The sequence below is a fragment of the Wyeomyia smithii genome, chromosome 2 (assembly GCF_029784165.1).
Source record: "Wyeomyia smithii strain HCP4-BCI-WySm-NY-G18 chromosome 2, ASM2978416v1, whole genome shotgun sequence".
NCBI lineage: Eukaryota > Metazoa > Arthropoda > Insecta > Diptera > Culicidae > Wyeomyia > Wyeomyia smithii.
Window position 1 is genome coordinate 108,567,533 of NC_073695.1, and position 19,067 is coordinate 108,586,599.

Consider the following 19,067-nt stretch of genomic DNA (forward strand, 5'->3'; position numbering starts at 1 on the left):
TTTTGTTGTTATTGTCTAAATCATGGTTCAATTTCAGTAGTTTGGCTATCAATCAAGAATCGAACGAATGTTTGAAGAAAATTTTGATTCCGTTTCTTCACAAACACCATACCAATGGAAGGTATGTGTTTTAGGCAAAAAAACCCTTAATCATATTATAACAACAAGAAACATAAACGTTCCTGAAAAACCATTTAACCCAATTTGTACCCAATATACGCAACCCAACGAGTCTACCTCAGTGTAGTCCAATTGAAGATTTCTTTGGGGTTTTAAGGTTCCTTGGTGTACAAAAATAACTGGAGAGCAATGAACTGCAAACAGTGGACTGGTCGAAAAATCAACGTGAATACAACGCTTTTGTTTCGGAATCATGAAAATGCTTCGTCAGAAAGCCGGTTCAGACCTGTCTCCAATGTACATTATTTCTTTGGGTTTTTACCTTATTCGACAACAGTGAAAAAAATACAAAATTTTCGTTTTCACCTGTTATATATTTTATTTTTGATATATGTTTTATTTTTGAGTAGTGGCGCAATTTAATTAAAAGGTTCATAAATCATGGAAAACCTGACAAACAATTACTGGTAACAATGATGTGCTCTACCAAAACGATGAACCATGCTCTAAGATGCAAAGAAAAGTTCAAACTCGTGTATTGCTGACAAAACGTCCTATTTCACATGGCCTCAAAGAAACATAACGTAATGTTTTATAAACGGATAAGTCCAAAATAGTTCTGCTTGGATCAAAAGGCTGTCAGTAGTATGTAAGACCTACAACATTGTTGGGTCAGTTAACTAATAAATTCATCTATTTTTTGTTGTTATTTCTGATTTCTGGTCATAGCTAATAATTATCAATCAGAAAAAAAACGAAAATTGTTGATGGCAATATAGTTGCCACTGCCTCATAATAAAATCAACTGTTTACCAAGCATTACAAATCAACGTGGTTGCATCAAAACACATGGTGAGGTCATGATTTCGTACGCTGAGGAGGACATGCCACTGAGATGAGTGAAGCTGCATGATGGCGGTCTAAAATATACGTGGTGTAGTGTAAAGCGGACATTACACGGAGCAAATATTTGGCATATTTCTCATGAAATTTATTAGCCTAATATTTTTCTTCGGGAAAACACATTTGCTATGCTATTACACTATAGCAAATATTAGCACAGAATCCTGTTTGCCTAAAAGATAACAAAGCCTCTTTGCTAATTTTGTGCTAAATATGAGCAATTCTCACTGAAACTAGGCCACTAGGTGCACAAGGTCTTTCAAATTTGATATAAATGCACATAGTTATTAGAAATAGAGAAAAAATGATAATACCATTTTTTTTATCGAATTTGTTGACCCCTTGGTCACCAAGGGGCGAAACAGTTTTCAGAAAAGTTGAAATTTTAGCAATTCTTGATGTATTATTTGAGCTATATCTCTAGAATTCGTAATGTAAAGTACTGCAAGTAGCACTCTTCTGTAAAGAGGAATGATCGGGCTTTCATTTGAAGTAATCAGAATTTAGGCCGCCATCTTGAATTTGGCCGCCATCTTGGATTATATCAGAAAAATGCAATTTTGACCGTGTTCGCAACTACAGATTTTCGATCTGAAACCAGAATTGGAAAGCTGAGAAAAAATCCTATAAGATGTAAGAAAAAAATTTGGTGAGTATCAGTGTTAATCCATCAATTATAGCCATTTTCCAAGCTGAGTTTCAAAATGTTCATCGTACATCGCGCGATCAACGTAGTAACCTGTCTACTGAGACCAAGTAGATGCACATGTTACGTCCATATATGTCCATATATCATAATCGATTGATGCTACAACTAGTACGCCACTATTGTTTTTTTTAAGTTTAGTGAGAATAATGAGTACAACACTAGCATGTGTTATACTAACAAAGCGATAGGTTTTTTATTACTGAGCAGTTCCACAAAATAAGTCCCAGATTTAATATTTTATTCGAATTGTCATATTTAATTTGGCTGAAACCTTGCATAGACGTTTCTATAGACAAAAAATGTCATTTCATTCTATGGATTAATTTTTTGGAGCACGACTCATTTTTGAGAAGCTACTGAAAATGCTTATTTGGGAAGGTATTTATGATTACAAATATTTTTAGGGCCATAACGGTTTGTTTGATCGGTATGACGTCTTCGATAAAGTTGTAGATAATACTTTTGTCTTTCCGAAAAAAATATACACTCTATAACTTTTTTTTTTGGTTGCATTGTTTCAGTAATTTTTTGTAGTTCTTATAAAAAAAATAGATTTTAAAAAAATGAGCCTTTTGGATAGATATCGGCTCTATTATCGTCAGATTTTACCTATTATCGCCCGGGAGGTAAATGATGTCCTAGAGCGTTGAAGTTTTGCATGATGGTTTTTCATAATGCAGATTATCTTCCTGCAAAAGATTAGGTCTCAATGTCTTCATTGGTCTCCCGGGCGATAAAAGCTGAAACCTGACGATAAATTTTTATTTTTCTCTTGCCTTTTTTCAAGAAAAAAATAATAATTTTTAAGTGTATATTTTTTCGGAGGGACAAAAATATTAACTACAACTTTATAGAAGACGTCATACCAATCAAAAAAACCGTTTTGACCCTGAAAATGTTTGTAATCATCAATAAGTTCCCAAAATAGCATTTTTCGATAGCTTCTCAAAAATGAGTCGTGTTGCAAAATATTAAACCAGTAGCACAGAATGGCGTCTTTACCCTATAGAAACGTCTATGCAGAGTTTCAGCCAAATTCAAAATGACAATTTGAATAAAATATTAAAACTGGGACATATTTTGTGGAACTGCTCAGTATTAAAAAACCTAGTAGTGGCGTACTCGTTGTAGCATCAATCGATTATGATATATGGACATATATGGACATAACATGTGCATCCACTTGGTCTCAATAGACAGGTTACTACGTTGATCGCGCGATGTACGATGAATATTTTGAAACTCAGCTTGGAAAATGGCTATATTTGATGGGTTAACACTGATGCTCACCAAATTTTTTTCTTGCATCTTATAGGATTTTTTCTCAGCTTTCCAATTCTGGTCTCAGATCGAAAATCGGTAGTTGCAAACACGATCAAAATTTCATTTTTCTGATATAATCCAAGATGGCGGCCAAATTCAAGATGGCGGCCTAAATTCTGATCACTTCAAATGAAAGCCCGATCATTCCTCTTTACAGAAGAGTGCTACTTGTAGTACTTTACATTACGAATTCTAGAGATATAGCTCAAATAATACATCAAGAATTGCTAAAATTTCAACTTTTCTGAAAACTGTTTCGCCCCTTGGTGACCAAGGGGTCAACAAATTCGATCAAACAAAAATGGCATCATCATTTTTTCTCTATTTCTAATAACTATGTGCATTTATATCAAATTTGAAAGACCTTGTGCACCTAGTGGCCTAGTTTCAGCGAGAATTGCTCATATATTTGTTGTGCTATTACACGATGCGAATTATTTTTAGAAAATAATCTCCCTAGCAAAAATACTGAATCTAGTTTTCACTTGCATAATTTGTGTGCCACTCGGAAATATTGCCCTGAATGTTCCAAACTTTATATTTTCTTGGAAACTCGTTGTTGATTTGTCTTTTTGTAACTGCTTTTTGCAGAGCGGATCTGAACCGCTCACTCAACACTGTGAACCGACTCATATGGACGGCTCATGGGCTCACAATGACTTCTATGTGAAGATTCCTTTCGGTTGTCATCTCTTTTAGTGCGCTCAAAGAACCAGTGTTCATTCACGGGAGCCGTGCACCCACGCCAGAAAGCCATATAACCATCGCAAACGACAGGAATCGGAAGTAGATGCAGTGTCGACCAGTGTTGCAAAGCTCACTCGCTCCAACTGCTTGGCGGGCCCTCCTGAGTGCGTATTATCAGCTATACACACAGTGGAGTTTACTCCAAGCAACCCATGCACACGCTGGATTTCTATTTCATTTGCTCCGCGCGCACGTGGAGCATCATAGCAGCCACTCCGACCGCCTCGCACTCCGACGTGAGCTGCAGGCATATGCATCGCTCCGGAGCGCTCCACGGAGCGTCACACAGCTTGTGTTTGCTGCGATTAGTTTTCCTTTTCGCGAATGAAATTGCAATCGAAACTGGTGGGATAGGACTTAATAGTAATGTTCCTTATCATTAATTACTTTTATGACAATAAAATCAATGATTGAACGGGAATATTTATTTATTCACAGAGCTATATAGATACCACGTTATAAGAAGCAGAAGAGGCTGGGTTTTTGTTTTTACTTTGAATAGTCTGTTATGTAATCTTGGCATACTTCCAGCGGCGAAAAATAAGCATCTACCTCGATAAACGAAATTCAAACTTTGACCAACTAATTACAAACCTTATTTGCACAAGCTGTATAGCGTGTTTAACAGTTTTTATTTCAAAATCTGAAGAACAAATGGTAAACTCTGATCAAAGTTTAAAGTTTTTCCCCTGAAAACTAAAAATGCAATTACATGTCTGTAAGTGGCAAGTTTCAGCCAAATCAAAAATAACAATTTTAAAAAACTAATAAATTGGGCCATATTAATGGAATTTCTCATATACAGTGGTGATTCGCTCGTTGGGTGTTCGCTAGGCCGTCACCCAACTAAAAAGCACTCTAATATCAGAAGTCAACATCATTCAAATGCATTTAAGTAAGGGTCCGAGAAATGAAAAAAAAAATACTAAAATATAATTATATTATTTATTGTTGTGAAAAATTTGTAAACATGTTTAATTATTGCGCTTAATTCATTCAGCATTGATAAGTTTGTTCCTCAGCGCTACTAGCTGGACACTTCATGCAGATCATCTCTGACATAATCAATCGCGTAATGTGTGTGTGATTCAGAGGTTTATTGTTAGGTTGTTTCGTTCTTTTATTTCTTTAACGCCTTCACCGGAAATATCCAGCGTCGCGATTCTCCATTTTTTAGGCAGGAAGCAGAGTGATGTGCTTGCGCTGTATCACGCTGCTTTTCGTTGGATTTTTAGTATAAAAAAGTATTGACCAAATACTTTGAATATTTACCACAGCAGCAAGACAGAAGAACGAAGATTATTTTCTTTGACATAGTTGTAAAAACTCGTAAATGACAAACAGGCAAATTTTCTCTTGGTGAACAGTCATGGATACATGCGTTTTTTTCGACAACGATATTTTTTGATAATCAATCAACCGAGGAACGAACCAGCGATAAATATTTTCTTAGTGTAATAAGTTTGTCAAATAATTTTCTAAAAATCTGTGAAAATTTTATCTGTCAAAAAGTGACAAATATTTGACGCATGGTCAAAGAGTGTACTACAGCGGACACGATTCTACCACTGTGCAAAAACATGGAGAACATTTTCTGATTTTTTTTTTTTTTTGTAATATAAACGATATATGGAACAACTCCGGCTGCGGTTTCTCCGTCAGGTTTTTTAGGTTATACAATTTTCTATCTGGTAATGAGTCACACTTTGCATTAGAATGCTGTAGACAATCTGAGGGAGAAACCGCTGCCGGAGTTCCGGGGCACTTACCCTTCGACAAAAAAAAAAACGGTTTGAGGAAGTCTTTCAAATTTTACAACAAAACTTGTTTTGCATTCCTTTCATTACATCAAACTGTTTCTAACATGCATATCAGACATTGTTTGATTTGTCATTAAACTGTAGTTCGAAAAAACCGGTCCGAACCGGACCGAACGGAGCCAACTGGACCAAACCCAAAACGGATTGTAATGTATTACTTTTTTTTTATTCACGGAAACCCACCCCACAGTGTTCTAAATAAAACAGCCCTTCAGAAGCTTCGGCAAACACAGGTCTGAGTGTTTCCGAATTCGCGAGCCCTCCGAAGCCCGCTTGCTCACGCGTGTTTTCTCAAACGCATCATGTTTACTAAAATACATATGAGAAAAAATTGCAGGTGGTTGCGTGCGATGACTACCGTCAAGCTTTCCAATAATATACCATTGTCGATCTCGTCGTGGCGACCAATGCTTGTGTGTTCCTCCAAACTGCGAGCCCTCGGTTGCCTCATGTGGCGAAGTTAAAAACCCTCGGCTCGCGTGTTCACGAATGGCTCTCCAGTGTTTTGTCTTTAGCTAGCGACGGAGGGTAATACGAATAGCCCTGCGTGGTGTGTTTGTTAGCAGATGGGCCCCACGCGCTTTGGTGTGCTGTGTTTTCCCCATGCCTGGTCTAACCTTTCAATAATTTCCAGTTATCTAAGCAAAAAGCCGACAATTCATTGCAAAAGAGATACCTCATACGCAGCATTTGGCGCAAACTATCGTATGATAGCATAGGTACATTGTATTAAACATGTGGTGCAAATTACTTTTGCGCCCAAATGCAATCATTGCTCATATAGGTGCACTCCGGCGTGATAAATATCACGTCGGAGCGTTGAATATAAAAGAGTAACCGGAGTGTTGCTTTTGCTAGTCGCGCTCCGGCTGGAGCCGTGAGCTTTCAGGAGCTTCACCAAAGTGTGCAAATATGATTTGGAAAACATAGCATGCTGCTCGTGCTCCGGCAGGAGTGTGAAGAAGGTTTTATTTTCGCACTCCAATCGCAACACTGGTGTCGACTTTGTATCAAAACTTCCTGCTCATTAAGGTTTAAGGAAACTCCGTGCTCGAATTTTGTCCAAATTTTACAAGGTAATTTTCTCGAAAATCATTAAGATTACAAGTGTAAAACTTTGATGGTTTGTTTGCACTACCGACACATGCATAGAGTAGCAATTCGAGCCCTATTTATTAAATGGAAGCTGAGATTTTTACGCTCAAAATCGTCAAGTGACATGAAACCTAACCTGAAAATTGTACAAAAAAAAGCCACCGTCCCGATTCACCTTAACACAGCCAATTTCCACACCCTTTCGGAAACGGAATCTTTATTGATAAAAAACAGGATTCCGTACAATACATATTTCAACATCAATTATAAGCAAATTTCAACGTATTAAGTGAACAAGCTTGCAATTATAAAATTATATTCCGTTCGTGAAAAAGAAATGAAATAATAAATTCTTTCTACAGGGTAAACGAAGAATGACTGGCACGTTGAATTTAAATATTCTTTGACGATACAACAAAAAAAAAAACAAAACAGTTTCTCGTTACTTGTAAACTTCAAAAGCAGATTGAAATGCTTCGTAAAGAATCTAAACATATCATGTGAAATGTCACACTTGTACCCATTTGCTGTAGTTTGCTCATACCAAATTTTAGTATAAACAAATAAAAAAATCAAGCAAATATTCGCTCAGTAGCGGAAGCAAATGTTTACTTATTTTTTTTGTTTTGCAAATACAACAGCAAACATATTTCTTGCAAATAATTGAAGCAAATATTTTGATATTATATATATGATTTATAAGCCAAATCAGAAAATGAAACACATTAATGGTCCATAATTCGTGATTCGTGTACTGCGCTACCTGTTTCTTGTCGCTAAACTTTTGTGGATTCTATGCAAAGCGATTTACAGCTGTCATTAAAACCAAAAGTCACACTACAAAATACTGAAGTGAGCATAATTATGTTAAAAAGCGAATTCGAACTTTTTATCAATTAGTGATAACCTAAACAGCTAGATACACTCAACTAAAACGTAGGACAGGACAGGACAAACTATTATTTCATTTTTTATATAAAACTGCATGCCGCAATATAAAAAAAATCAATCTTAAAAAAATCTCAAACGAATAATATTTACAACACTTGATATAAACGTTTGTTTTTGCTTTCAAAGTGTCAATACTACAGCTTCTCTGAGTAAATCAGCATGATAGTTTGATACAGACACCAACTAGGGAAAAAACAGATCATATGGTCGGCAAAATAATTCCCTTTGAATTTGAATTTAGAAGGAAATTTTCGAACATTCTTAACAAAACTGGTTACAGAGGTAACTTTGAGTAGAATGTTGAAAAAGTACCTAATTTGTGCAAATCTTCTGATCAAAAGTTATCAATGAATTAAGATGTTTAATATGAAGTTGGTTAATAATTGATCTATGATACGAAAGTTAGTTTGTTCGATAGAATCAATTTCCACAATTAATATACGTTGGACTTCTAAATAGAGTAATTTATTGCTTTGGTAGAATATTTACAAACACGAATCAGATCGATGATCAGTTTCCCCTTAATTCGTTGCATCAATTTCAATTAATAATACTCCAATTTCAGCTGTTGCAAACTGTCATCCAAGCCCGCGGCCACGAATCGGCGGCCAACCGAACCATAGCAAACCGACCCAACGTGAATCTTTGCGTTATCCCGAGCAAGACGGCAATCCCACGTCGAGAGGAACGCCAAATTGCAAACGTTTCAAGTTTCCTGACATGTACTTGGATGCTTGGCACTGTCAGCCGTTTTGCCACCTCTCACCAAACCACAGCACACAGCAGCAGTCCCGAGTCCAAGCTAGTCGCACGGTCCTGTGAACCGTAAAGATGCCTTTGCTGGTCGGAGCCGCTCCGAGAAGCTGAGATATAACATGCGGTTTGGTTTAAGCTTTCCACGTTTCGTCGCTGCCACCGCAGCCGGCAGCCTGGTGGTAGCGGCAAATCGGCATTGGAGAGGTTCGGGGTAAATTGATGTCAAAGGAGACGAGAGCATATAATGCGACCTGACTTTTGAAAGGGTTTTCGGGCAAATATCTTTCGATTACTGGATCTGATAGCACACAGGAGTGAAGGTGAAGTGCTGTGGCGGACAAAATCAAAACTGTTACTCCCTGCTCGGCATGATTGAGAAACTTTCCACGCTCGACAACGGAAAACATTTTCTCAAATCTTCAGTGCATTCAACTGAGCGCTGGTGAAAGGAATGTACATACATAATAATGCGGTCCGGGCGCCACCGAGACTACTATTCAACATAAAGTGTTTGAATTTATGTGTTTTCTCTCCTAACCTCTCACTTTTTTTTGTTTGTTAGCTCTTCGATGTGAGTACGAGTGAATTGAATGGTGCTCGGTTCGCGTACCACCCCCTTGCACTCCGCAATCTCGGCCACAGTGCAACGTTATCCAACTATTAGACGGTAAACTCTCGACATCGCTATACATATAGCAGCGCAATGCGCACGGTAAATGTATGTACTGACAGTGAATGTACTTGTAGCTATAGAGAGAGACATCTTATTTATATAGTTGTTCACAGGTTATAGAAGCTCTTTACGGGTATCGCTGTACTTGGCAGACTTTTTTTTCAGCAGCTAAGTAGAATGTGTTTCACGGACTTATCACACGTGATTTGAGAAATAAAACCGACTCTTTGTACGTAGAAATAAAATAAAATAATTAACAGTAGTGTACATGTTTCACACTATGTAAAAACTGATTCCAACTCGAACTATCTGCTTAATCCCTAATAAATCATCAAAAATTGAAATCAAATGAACTATTTTACATTATCTTCATTATTAACTACCAATTGACTATAATAAAATACATACAGAAAATTCCTGGAAACATCAAGATTGCAGCCTTTTTTGAGGCTGCGATATTTGATTTGGTTTTTGATGTTAATTCTTAATGAGCGTAGTAAGAACAAACAACATCGTCAAACAAGCATCGCTAAATTACACAGCGAGGGAGAAGATTAGGCCAAGAAAACACCACCACCAATCGAAGAAGAGTGACCTCGCATTTAGACTCTTTACGAATTATCTTATGTTGCAAAATTAAAGCAAAATCATCTTAGGGAATAACAATGTTCCCGTGAAAGTAAGAGCAGAAGGCTGTCCGATTATGAATTGAAAAAAATTCTCACGTCATCGTGAAACGGTAATTGGTTTGTGTATCCAACGAACGGTTCAATTTATATTCAATCCAGTTTGAGGTAAATAACTTTTTCTACAAGCATTCTAGCGTCTTACGGCCTCCAGAAAAGTTTTTTTGCAGAAAAATTTCTGACAAATATCATGTATAAATATACTTTAAGAGTTAATTGGTCGTCTCTGTTTTTGTTTTTCTCATATTTTAGTATTTATTCACTGATAGTGCGTGAATTGTTCTGGAAGATCGTTCAAAAATTTCGAAAATTAGACTTGAAATATCAGACTAGTCAGACTTAGCATTATCAAACTCTACAGATTCAAATCGATCCGAAAGTTATGAGAAAACTAGTTCGCTAGCGCCATTTTCAAGCGAAAACATATTTTTCGATTTCATACAAAACAGATTATGGCTTATAGAGTCAAATGATTTGCTGAAATTCAGAAGTATCAAAATCGTGAAAAGCATTCGATCCAATGCGCAACAACTGTCGCGTTTTTAGTTTCATAAGGGGGATAGTAAAGGGCCGTATTTACGATATTCAGAGAGAAACAGCAGTACATAATGATTGGTTCTGCATTGAATAGGCAGTTGTTTCGCAACTAACATTCATGCCAACAACATGCTCTGTCTATAGAGCAGGAAGCACACTGATTGAACGATTATAAGAGTCATTGGAAGGATTGTCGGCAGACTTGGTATTCTCCTCAATATATGAGAAGAACAGAGTGATTGTTTACTTCTTGTACAGCATGAGCGTTACGTGTAGCAAGTTTTTTGACACTACACTTTTCTTTCTGTTTTGTGCTGTGTTTCTGTTGCTCGCAAAAATCTTACGTACTTGCTGCTTACATCAAAGCTGAGCAACACAAGAATCACTTTGGTGAAAATCCACAGAGCTAGCCGCAGTGAACACTGCTGAGATAAATTCCATAGCATTCGAGGATGGGCGACTGGATATATTTTTCTCAGTTTCGAGATGCAAAGCAAACAACGTAATATACTTACCTACCTACATTTTCCCCTCATTTGATGTTTGCTTAAGAGACATACAGTAAAAACACTGTAGTGAGCTCTGTTGTGTAGTTATTAAGCGTACCGTTCTTTTGTGTGAGAAATCACACCAGTTTATTATCTCTCCGAAGAGGTATTCCAGATTCCACCGCGGTGTTTTTTGTATGCTCCTCAGATACACACAATTAGGTGCTCTCTCCAAGCAAGTGCGTCGCTTTGCTTACCAGTGTGAGAGCTTTTGTCCTCGCAGTGAAAAATAATCTCCTACACGGTAGTATTTCTCTAAGGAGAAAAAAAGCCTGATTGTCGGTTTTAGTAAGCGGAACTACACGAGATATCTTCCAAGCACAAGAGAAAGAGGACGATGCATGTTATGATGCAATTAAACAAATCCATAATAAGAAATAACGTAACACTAAGCAACTTTTTGAGAATATATGTATATAAAATCCTATGGAAACTTAACAAATTTGGCGTGAAATTAGGGTTTCGCTGACCAATCTGAAAATACACAATAGTTATACTGACGTTCCAAGCATAGCTGTCCCATATTACACACAAACCTTATGCACGTTAGGATAATTATACGTGGAACGGCAGTATAGGAGCCATAAGGTACTCAAAAAGTGCATTGGAGCGAGAAAATAACACCAGTGTCTCAGTCTAATAGGTACACTAAATTCAATATACTTCTTCATTTTGATCTCAAGCTTATATGACAGTGAAATTCTTAAGCATCACATCACTTTAATATTATAAGAGAAAAACGTGTTTGAATATAATAAGTTTTTATATATTCAAATCAACTGCAAAACCCAAAACGAGCATTTTCACTAAATTCTCCACATACTGCTAAAGGTCAGTCGTATGTGGTCGGTATACTTTATTGCCTCAGGTGGAAGCGTGAATACTTGATATTGGATAGCTTCTAGGATAGCAGCTGTGGTAGCGGTGATTTATTACTACAACCCTACCGTACCACGAAACAACCGCCGGTACTGGTCTTACAAATAGCGTGTACAATTAGATCGTGTATTTTATGAGTAGCAAAAGTTTGCCTGCATCATCCTATGATTGTGCATTAGGGTGGGACGAAAAATAAATTCTAGCTCCCATGCACTTTTCGTGCTCCTTATGGGTCCTAAAACAACCGTGTAATTTTTCAGATCGATCGGTGGAACTATATTTTTGCGCCCGATTTTTAATGTTTCCATACGATTTTATATGGAAAAATCCACTTTTCCAAAACTTATTCTCTAAAGATGTCCAGTTTGCTCCTGAAAATATATCAATACATGAAATTTGTAGGAAATTTTCCTGGGAAAAACTCTTCTGAAGACCGTAAGGGGCTACGATGCTTGTAGAAAAAGTTATTCGCCCCAAACTGATCGAATGTCTAACGAACGGCTCACTATTGAATTTTACTATATACTATACTGCTGCAGCATGCCTAAGTGGATTTTCTCATATAAAATCGTATGGAAACTTAAAAAATATAGTTCTACCGATCGATCTGAAAAGTTACACGGTTGTTTTAGGACCCATAAGGAACACGAAAAGTGCATGGGAGCGAAAAAATTACACCATCGTTTTTTCCCCATATAACAGTGTCCCGGTGTATTGTGCATGTATTCGAAATAGGCCGAATTAATTCGAAATCAAGTTCAGAAGAAGAGAATTTCATCGCTAATGGTTTCTTAATTTTTGAGACAATATAACTGCACCCTTATCAGCTGACTGAGGGTTTTACTTACGTGAGGTACACGAAAAATTAACATAACAAGGTTCTACCGAACGCAGGAATCTCATCGGTGATACGTTATCGTGAGTTTCGTGGCGGTTTAGCTTTATTTGTTTTTCCAAACGGTTTTATTGCAGTATGATATTTCACGCAAGAAGCATTTACACGTCAAATAGTGACGTGGTTTGATGTGTCAGTAACAGATTCGAACCAGAATTTCGCAATATTTTGAAAACCGAAGTAGCATTTCTCTGCATATTATAATATTTTTGATTGAGACTTGTTCAGGTGGATGACACCTTCACCTTCAGAAGAGTGACATCCGCATCCTTAATCCTTAATCGATTGATTGGATTGGCTTTGTTGTCAATTGCAAACCACTCTCTATTGATTATGATGATGTCATACGACGATTTACTGCTGCTAAATCGGAACGAATTAAAATCTGCTAAAACTACGTATTGGTATCAAACTGAATGAATGCTGTTTTTTGTGATAAACTTTTTTTATAATAAAACATAATAATAATTCACAATTATTGGTTACAAGACAACTTCAATGCAACCCGCCGAAGATCGTTCTTAACACCTTTCGTTCAAAAATATCGAATGCTCGCTGACTCTTTTTCAGCAATTTGGTTGATAATAGGCCTCCAAAGCTCACAACTGGTATCATTGGCCGAAGCTACCAATGAGTCAAGGTAGACTAATTCGTCCATTACCTTAAAATCCGATCCGTTGGTCGTCATACTAATGTCTAAGCGAGTCCTAAGCGGGTGTTGAACAGCGATTGTATTCGTGCCTCAGCTGCGCGTGAAATTTCTGCTTGTCATCATCGGTGCATCCTAGGTGACGGCTGTGCACTTTGATGTTGCTTATGTTGAAGAATCGGCCGCAAGGCTCGCAACCAATGCAACTTTATTGTAGGAGGACCAACGTGGTACTGTTGTTTTAAATCCCGAGTACCACCGGTGCTTTCGGTTTCCGTGGAAGCACCAACAAGATGATAATTTAATCGCTCCTAGCATGGAAAGCAGGCGCTTTTTTGAATCGCTTCCAATGTGGTAGCCAGAGTCCCCACGGAGCCATGAGACTTCCACACAGTACTTCAAGCATATAGGAGGAAATACTTGGGAAAATCGGCGATATGGGACGTAGGAAGGAAGCGGCATTTGAAATTTTGTCCAGATTCAAACCCTCAGTGGCTACTGGACGCTAGTCATTAACAGCAAAAAAACGAAAATTTGTTTCAAAATGCTGATCAGAACCTGCGAGATGTACTTAATGGATGCCATCACTGTGGCTTGCGGTGGATCGATGAGCAGCCGCATGCCTTTCCACCTTTTGCATAATAAGGATTGTTTCATTCAGAATTTGGCCGCATACAATTTCCGATTTATCTATGAGAAAATAACGCACACAATTGATAAAAATGTGTTTTCGTAAGGTTTTTATTAAAATTAAAGGAAACAATACAAGAAAAAATATTTGTCTGGTGTTCTGATGAAATCTCGAACTTCTCGTCGAATACCTCCCATCAATTTCTGTACAGTGGCACCATCAACCGCATCGGCCATTTTTTCCACCACTTCACCACATCAGATGATGTTTTGATTGATTTGCCACACTTCTTCAATTTACGCTTGACTATTGCCCAATACCTTTCGATGGGACAAAACTGTGGGCAGTTTTGTGGATTAATCCTTTTTTCGATAACATCAATATTATTCTGCTTGTAGTATTCTAATACATCCCAGGCGTAGTGGCTAGATCGGGCCAGAACTTCATGGGGCCACCGTGTGACTGGATGAAAGGCAAATAAAGTTAAAGGGTATGTGCTTCAGTGCACAAACGTAGGCTTGCCGTGGGACTATGGTGGGTGTAAAGGTTTAATTCTGCCATAGCCATAGTATATAACACACACCAAACGTACAAATACCATACACAATAATCCATGAACATTTCACAAAAAACCACATACACCTGTCATAAACCACAGCCTACAAATACCAATACCCACATGAACTGCCCATAAATGCATAACAGTCCCATGTAATTTCTCATCACTTTTTGCTTAAACCTCAGAAAATTCTTCACATACCCAGTGCTCTTAAAAAATCGCAAGAAATAGCTTTTTGTTGCTAAATTGATTAGAAAAATATGGATTTTGGTTAGTCCCATGTTACAAATAAACGCAAAACACGCTCAGTGCTGAAAATAACTAGCATAAAATTATGGTCACTATCATAGAAATACCAATTGAAGTACTAATTGGAAAAATAATTAACTTGTTGCCTATACAAGTATTCTGTCATAAATATATTAACCTCGGATAAATGCATTTTTGCACACACATGTTATAAACACATACACACATACACATATACACGAAATACACACATACACACTGCTTACACACATACACGTAATACACACACGCTATACACACACACACTACTCACACACACACACACTACTCAAACACACACACTACTTAAACACACACTACTTACACACACACTACTTACTCACACACACACACTACTCAGACACACTACTCTCACACACACACACTACTCACACACACACACACACTCTACTTACTCACACACACACACACACACGCACTACTCACACACACACTACTCTCTCACACACACACACACTACTCACACACACACACTACTCACACACACACACACACACACTACTCACACACACACACTACTCACACACACACTACTCACACACACAGACTACTCACACACACACTTCTCACACACACATACATGCACACACACATACATGCACACACACATGCACACACACATACACAAACGCACATACACTCACACACACATACATACACACACACGTTACTTACACGTACACACACGTTACTTACACATACACACACACGTTACTTACACATACACACACACGCCACTCACACATACACACACGCTATTCACACACCCATACATATACCCACACGCTACTCAGACACACACGCTTGATATACGACACACTATACCTACACTATCGGCAGCACCCAAACGGCTTCCAAGTCTTTCAATGGTCCCAGTGTCGTTCACGTCCAATTTCGGGCTGTATTCCAACAACGATGTCTGAATTAGATTACCACTGGTGGGGTCTAACACAGATCGAAGGGAAGCCGAACTGTTCGCCTTGACGGTCTACCAGGGAAAGATCTTCTCTCAACACAGAATGTCCTTTTATACCGTCACTCAGTGTGGGGAACTTGGGTGATTGGGGGAAGCACCAATCACGTGGAACCATATCTGCTTTTTTTCTTCGTCGCTTACGTTGGATGATGAATACGATGCCAATTGGCTGGAATTGAATGCATGAAATCATTTCGTCTATGTTTTTGAAGTCTGCGTTAGGGAAATATACCAATCGTATGAAAAATGTATGTGGATATTCGACCTTCAATCTTTTCCGCAATTTTCACGGAATAATAAGAAAATGGTAACTAAAATTATCATGTTTTACAAATCTTGTATATTTCAGCTTTCTAACGGTATATTAACTATTGAAATCGGAACAGTTGTTTGAGCGCTATTAGCATCTAAAATCTTCCATTCCGCAAACCAAAAACGTTACAGGTTCAATCCAGTTTTCACAGAATGTACCTTAGTATAGTGAAGAAAGACGTAGTCCCACGTCAATATCTTCTTAATACACTTTTCCTCGTAAACTTGTCCATTCATGGTTGCTCCAGTGATGAAAACTTTTGTCTTCTTTCCACAGCTACAGATGGCCTGCCAAATCATCAACTTGCGGGCGAATTTATCCGCGAAAACAAATTTGAACCTACCTGGAGCATTCCCCTTACGGTTAGCAAAGCAAAATTTCCGACCCGGGATGTGTCCAAAGTCCATTCTAACGTATGTTTCATCGTCCATCAAAATAGAGCTGTTGTACTCTGTCCCTGTGACTTGCTCGTTAAGCTTTCTTGCTCGGGTTTGGCCACCAGTTTCTATTTCAGCGGCAGCGGCTGAAAAAGATGGTCAATTCGAGTCACCGGTAGCGTTGGTAATGGACGACGCGACCTATCTCACTCTGGATGGTAACGACTGGCAGAGTACTTCGTATTTTACTTCCCCAGCGAGGAAAGTTAGCTGCGAGGTAAAGTTCGTTCCACACACCGAGTTCTCGCCGCTCTTCCTCCGCCCGGACTGGTCGTGGCCATGGGTATTTATAGCACGAAGTGCCTGCCGGAAGTTGCGTAGTTCATCAAGAAATGTTATAAGGGAGAAAACGCTGTGTTTTGGCAGGATCTGGCGTCATCCCAGCACTCTAAAAAGAGGTGGAGCGGCTAAATATCGTTGGTGTATCCGCTTCTAAAAAAACCAGAAGCTCAATATCTACTCCAACTATTTTGCCGTGAAAACTGTGGAAGATTGATAAATAAAACGAGGAAGAACTCAAAAATATGCCTACACGCATGTTTTAGTCCGCCATGCAGAATGTTCCGAGAAACTGCCGGAAGGCCACTCGCAAGAGCGTAATTTTTTTTTGCGGGTAAGTTAGTATAATTTCCTTCCATAAGAAATTTATCAAACTCAATTATCTGTCTTAGTTTTTTTTTATCAGCATCCGGAAAGTCAATTTTTATTGTAAACCTATAATGTACTGTTCTAATAATTTCGCTTTTTTATCAAAGATAGATTATTGGCTTTCGCATCCACAGGTTTTAATGACTTAGTTTGCTACCTGGTCATGAAAATTTTAAATTCAGTGCGACTACATCTTATTTAGTAGGCCAACGAATTGAAATTAAATTTACATTGAAGTCACATATTTTTGTGACAGATTGGCCTTTAATTATACTTGTTTCATCATCATCATACAATAAAAAAAAACCCTTCCAGCAACTTCCAGCAGTAATATTATTATTCTGAAATCAACGATGTACGAGGGGGAGATAATGTTACGGTTTGGTTATGTTATGCATAACCGCATTATATATGTTTATACAAATCGTTATTATTTCTATTGTTCTCATTAAGACATCCTTCTATTAATACCCCTGTGTCAACCTACTTCTTAATGTTTCTTGTTGAAATTCAATGCCATACCATGCTACCATTATTATGATTGAATTTCGTGCAAGGGACAACACACAGAACACTTCTTTTTTCAACTGAAATCCCTCGTAAGAAGGATCAGTTCAGATGAATCGGTTTTCAAATTTCACGTTTCGAAAATATTATAACATTACACGTTTCGAAAATATTTAACTTCACATAAAAATGATCGCACTTGAGTTGATAGGAAATCTAGATGAAACTGACAAACACATAAAAAAACTGAAGGAATTTGCAATTTTATTTGACTGAATCATTCGAGAAAATAGTTTAAAGATCCTGTTGAAACTAATTGGTATTCCAATTAGTTTTAACTATGTGTACAACTTCTCAATTATTCACCGTCTTACTTTTAAAAAATAAATGAGACAATATAACAAATTTTAATGCTTGAGAATCATAAAAAATTGAGTTTGACATACGCTATTGCAGGACTGAGAGTTTACCTCTGCATTTCCACGAATTCGTGTTAGTATGACGCATTGACAGGTTATGCGATCAAAAGTTTCTGAATAGCCTTGCGGTTCGAGATTCTTTGAATCTTGAACCGCAAGGCTATTTAGAGAAAAACTTGAACAAATTTAAAGATTGTAAAATAATATTTTTAAACGCTTTAAAACCGTTCCGGTTCAGGCAAAAATTAACTCGCAATGCGAAATATCAGCGAACGGACAAGTTTTCAGTAACAACTTCCCTCCGGTAGCGGTCGATTGTCAGTGCAACATCAAATATTCAACAAAGCATTTATTACCGCCCTTTCCGGCTCACCGATTGCTGCTGCTGCCTATGCCTCTCTGTCAATATCGCACAAGGCACTTTTTTCAATCGACCAAAATCATCGCCTGCGAAGTCCCGTTGCGTTCTGCTGTCGCGCTGTCCCAGCCGGCCGGTACGGCGAAAGGCAACCGAATATACACCGAATAGGGTGCCCCGTCAAAACCGAGGCCGAGGAAAGGGGACATGTTTTATTCAAGCGCCTTGCCCAAGCTGCCGCTGCTGTTTTACGCGTCGTTTTTCTCTACTCCCTGGCCTCGAAATATCCCAGTCTGTGAGTGTTGTAGGTTCCGTTGTATCTACATCCGCTTAGCGCTTGCCGTCACACACCAGCAGAAAAAAAAACACCGAAGGCAGAAGGGACGACTTGTAACAGCTAAATTAAATTTTTGTTTGATTTTGTGTGAAATATGATGCTTGCGTTGGATTTTCCTCCCTTTTCTAACAACCGCACCTCGTGAATTTGGAGTGAGACTAATTCGTTACCCTGCTTTTATGTAGGTATATATGTATGTGCAGAGGTATGCGCTCGGTATATGTGCTGCAAAAAAGCAACAGCGGAAGAAAATCCGACGTTGATTATTCGTTACTTTCCGCT

The 19,067-nt window shown here is 38.1% G+C and overlaps 1 protein-coding gene across 1 annotated transcript in view; it reads right to left on the reverse strand.

Annotated features, from left to right (window-relative positions):
- Nucleotides 1–19,067, reverse strand: part of LOC129719806 (uncharacterized protein DDB_G0284459-like) — a 33,963-nt gene that overhangs the window by 4,887 nt on the left and 10,009 nt on the right. The gene's annotated exons all lie outside the window — the stretch shown is intronic.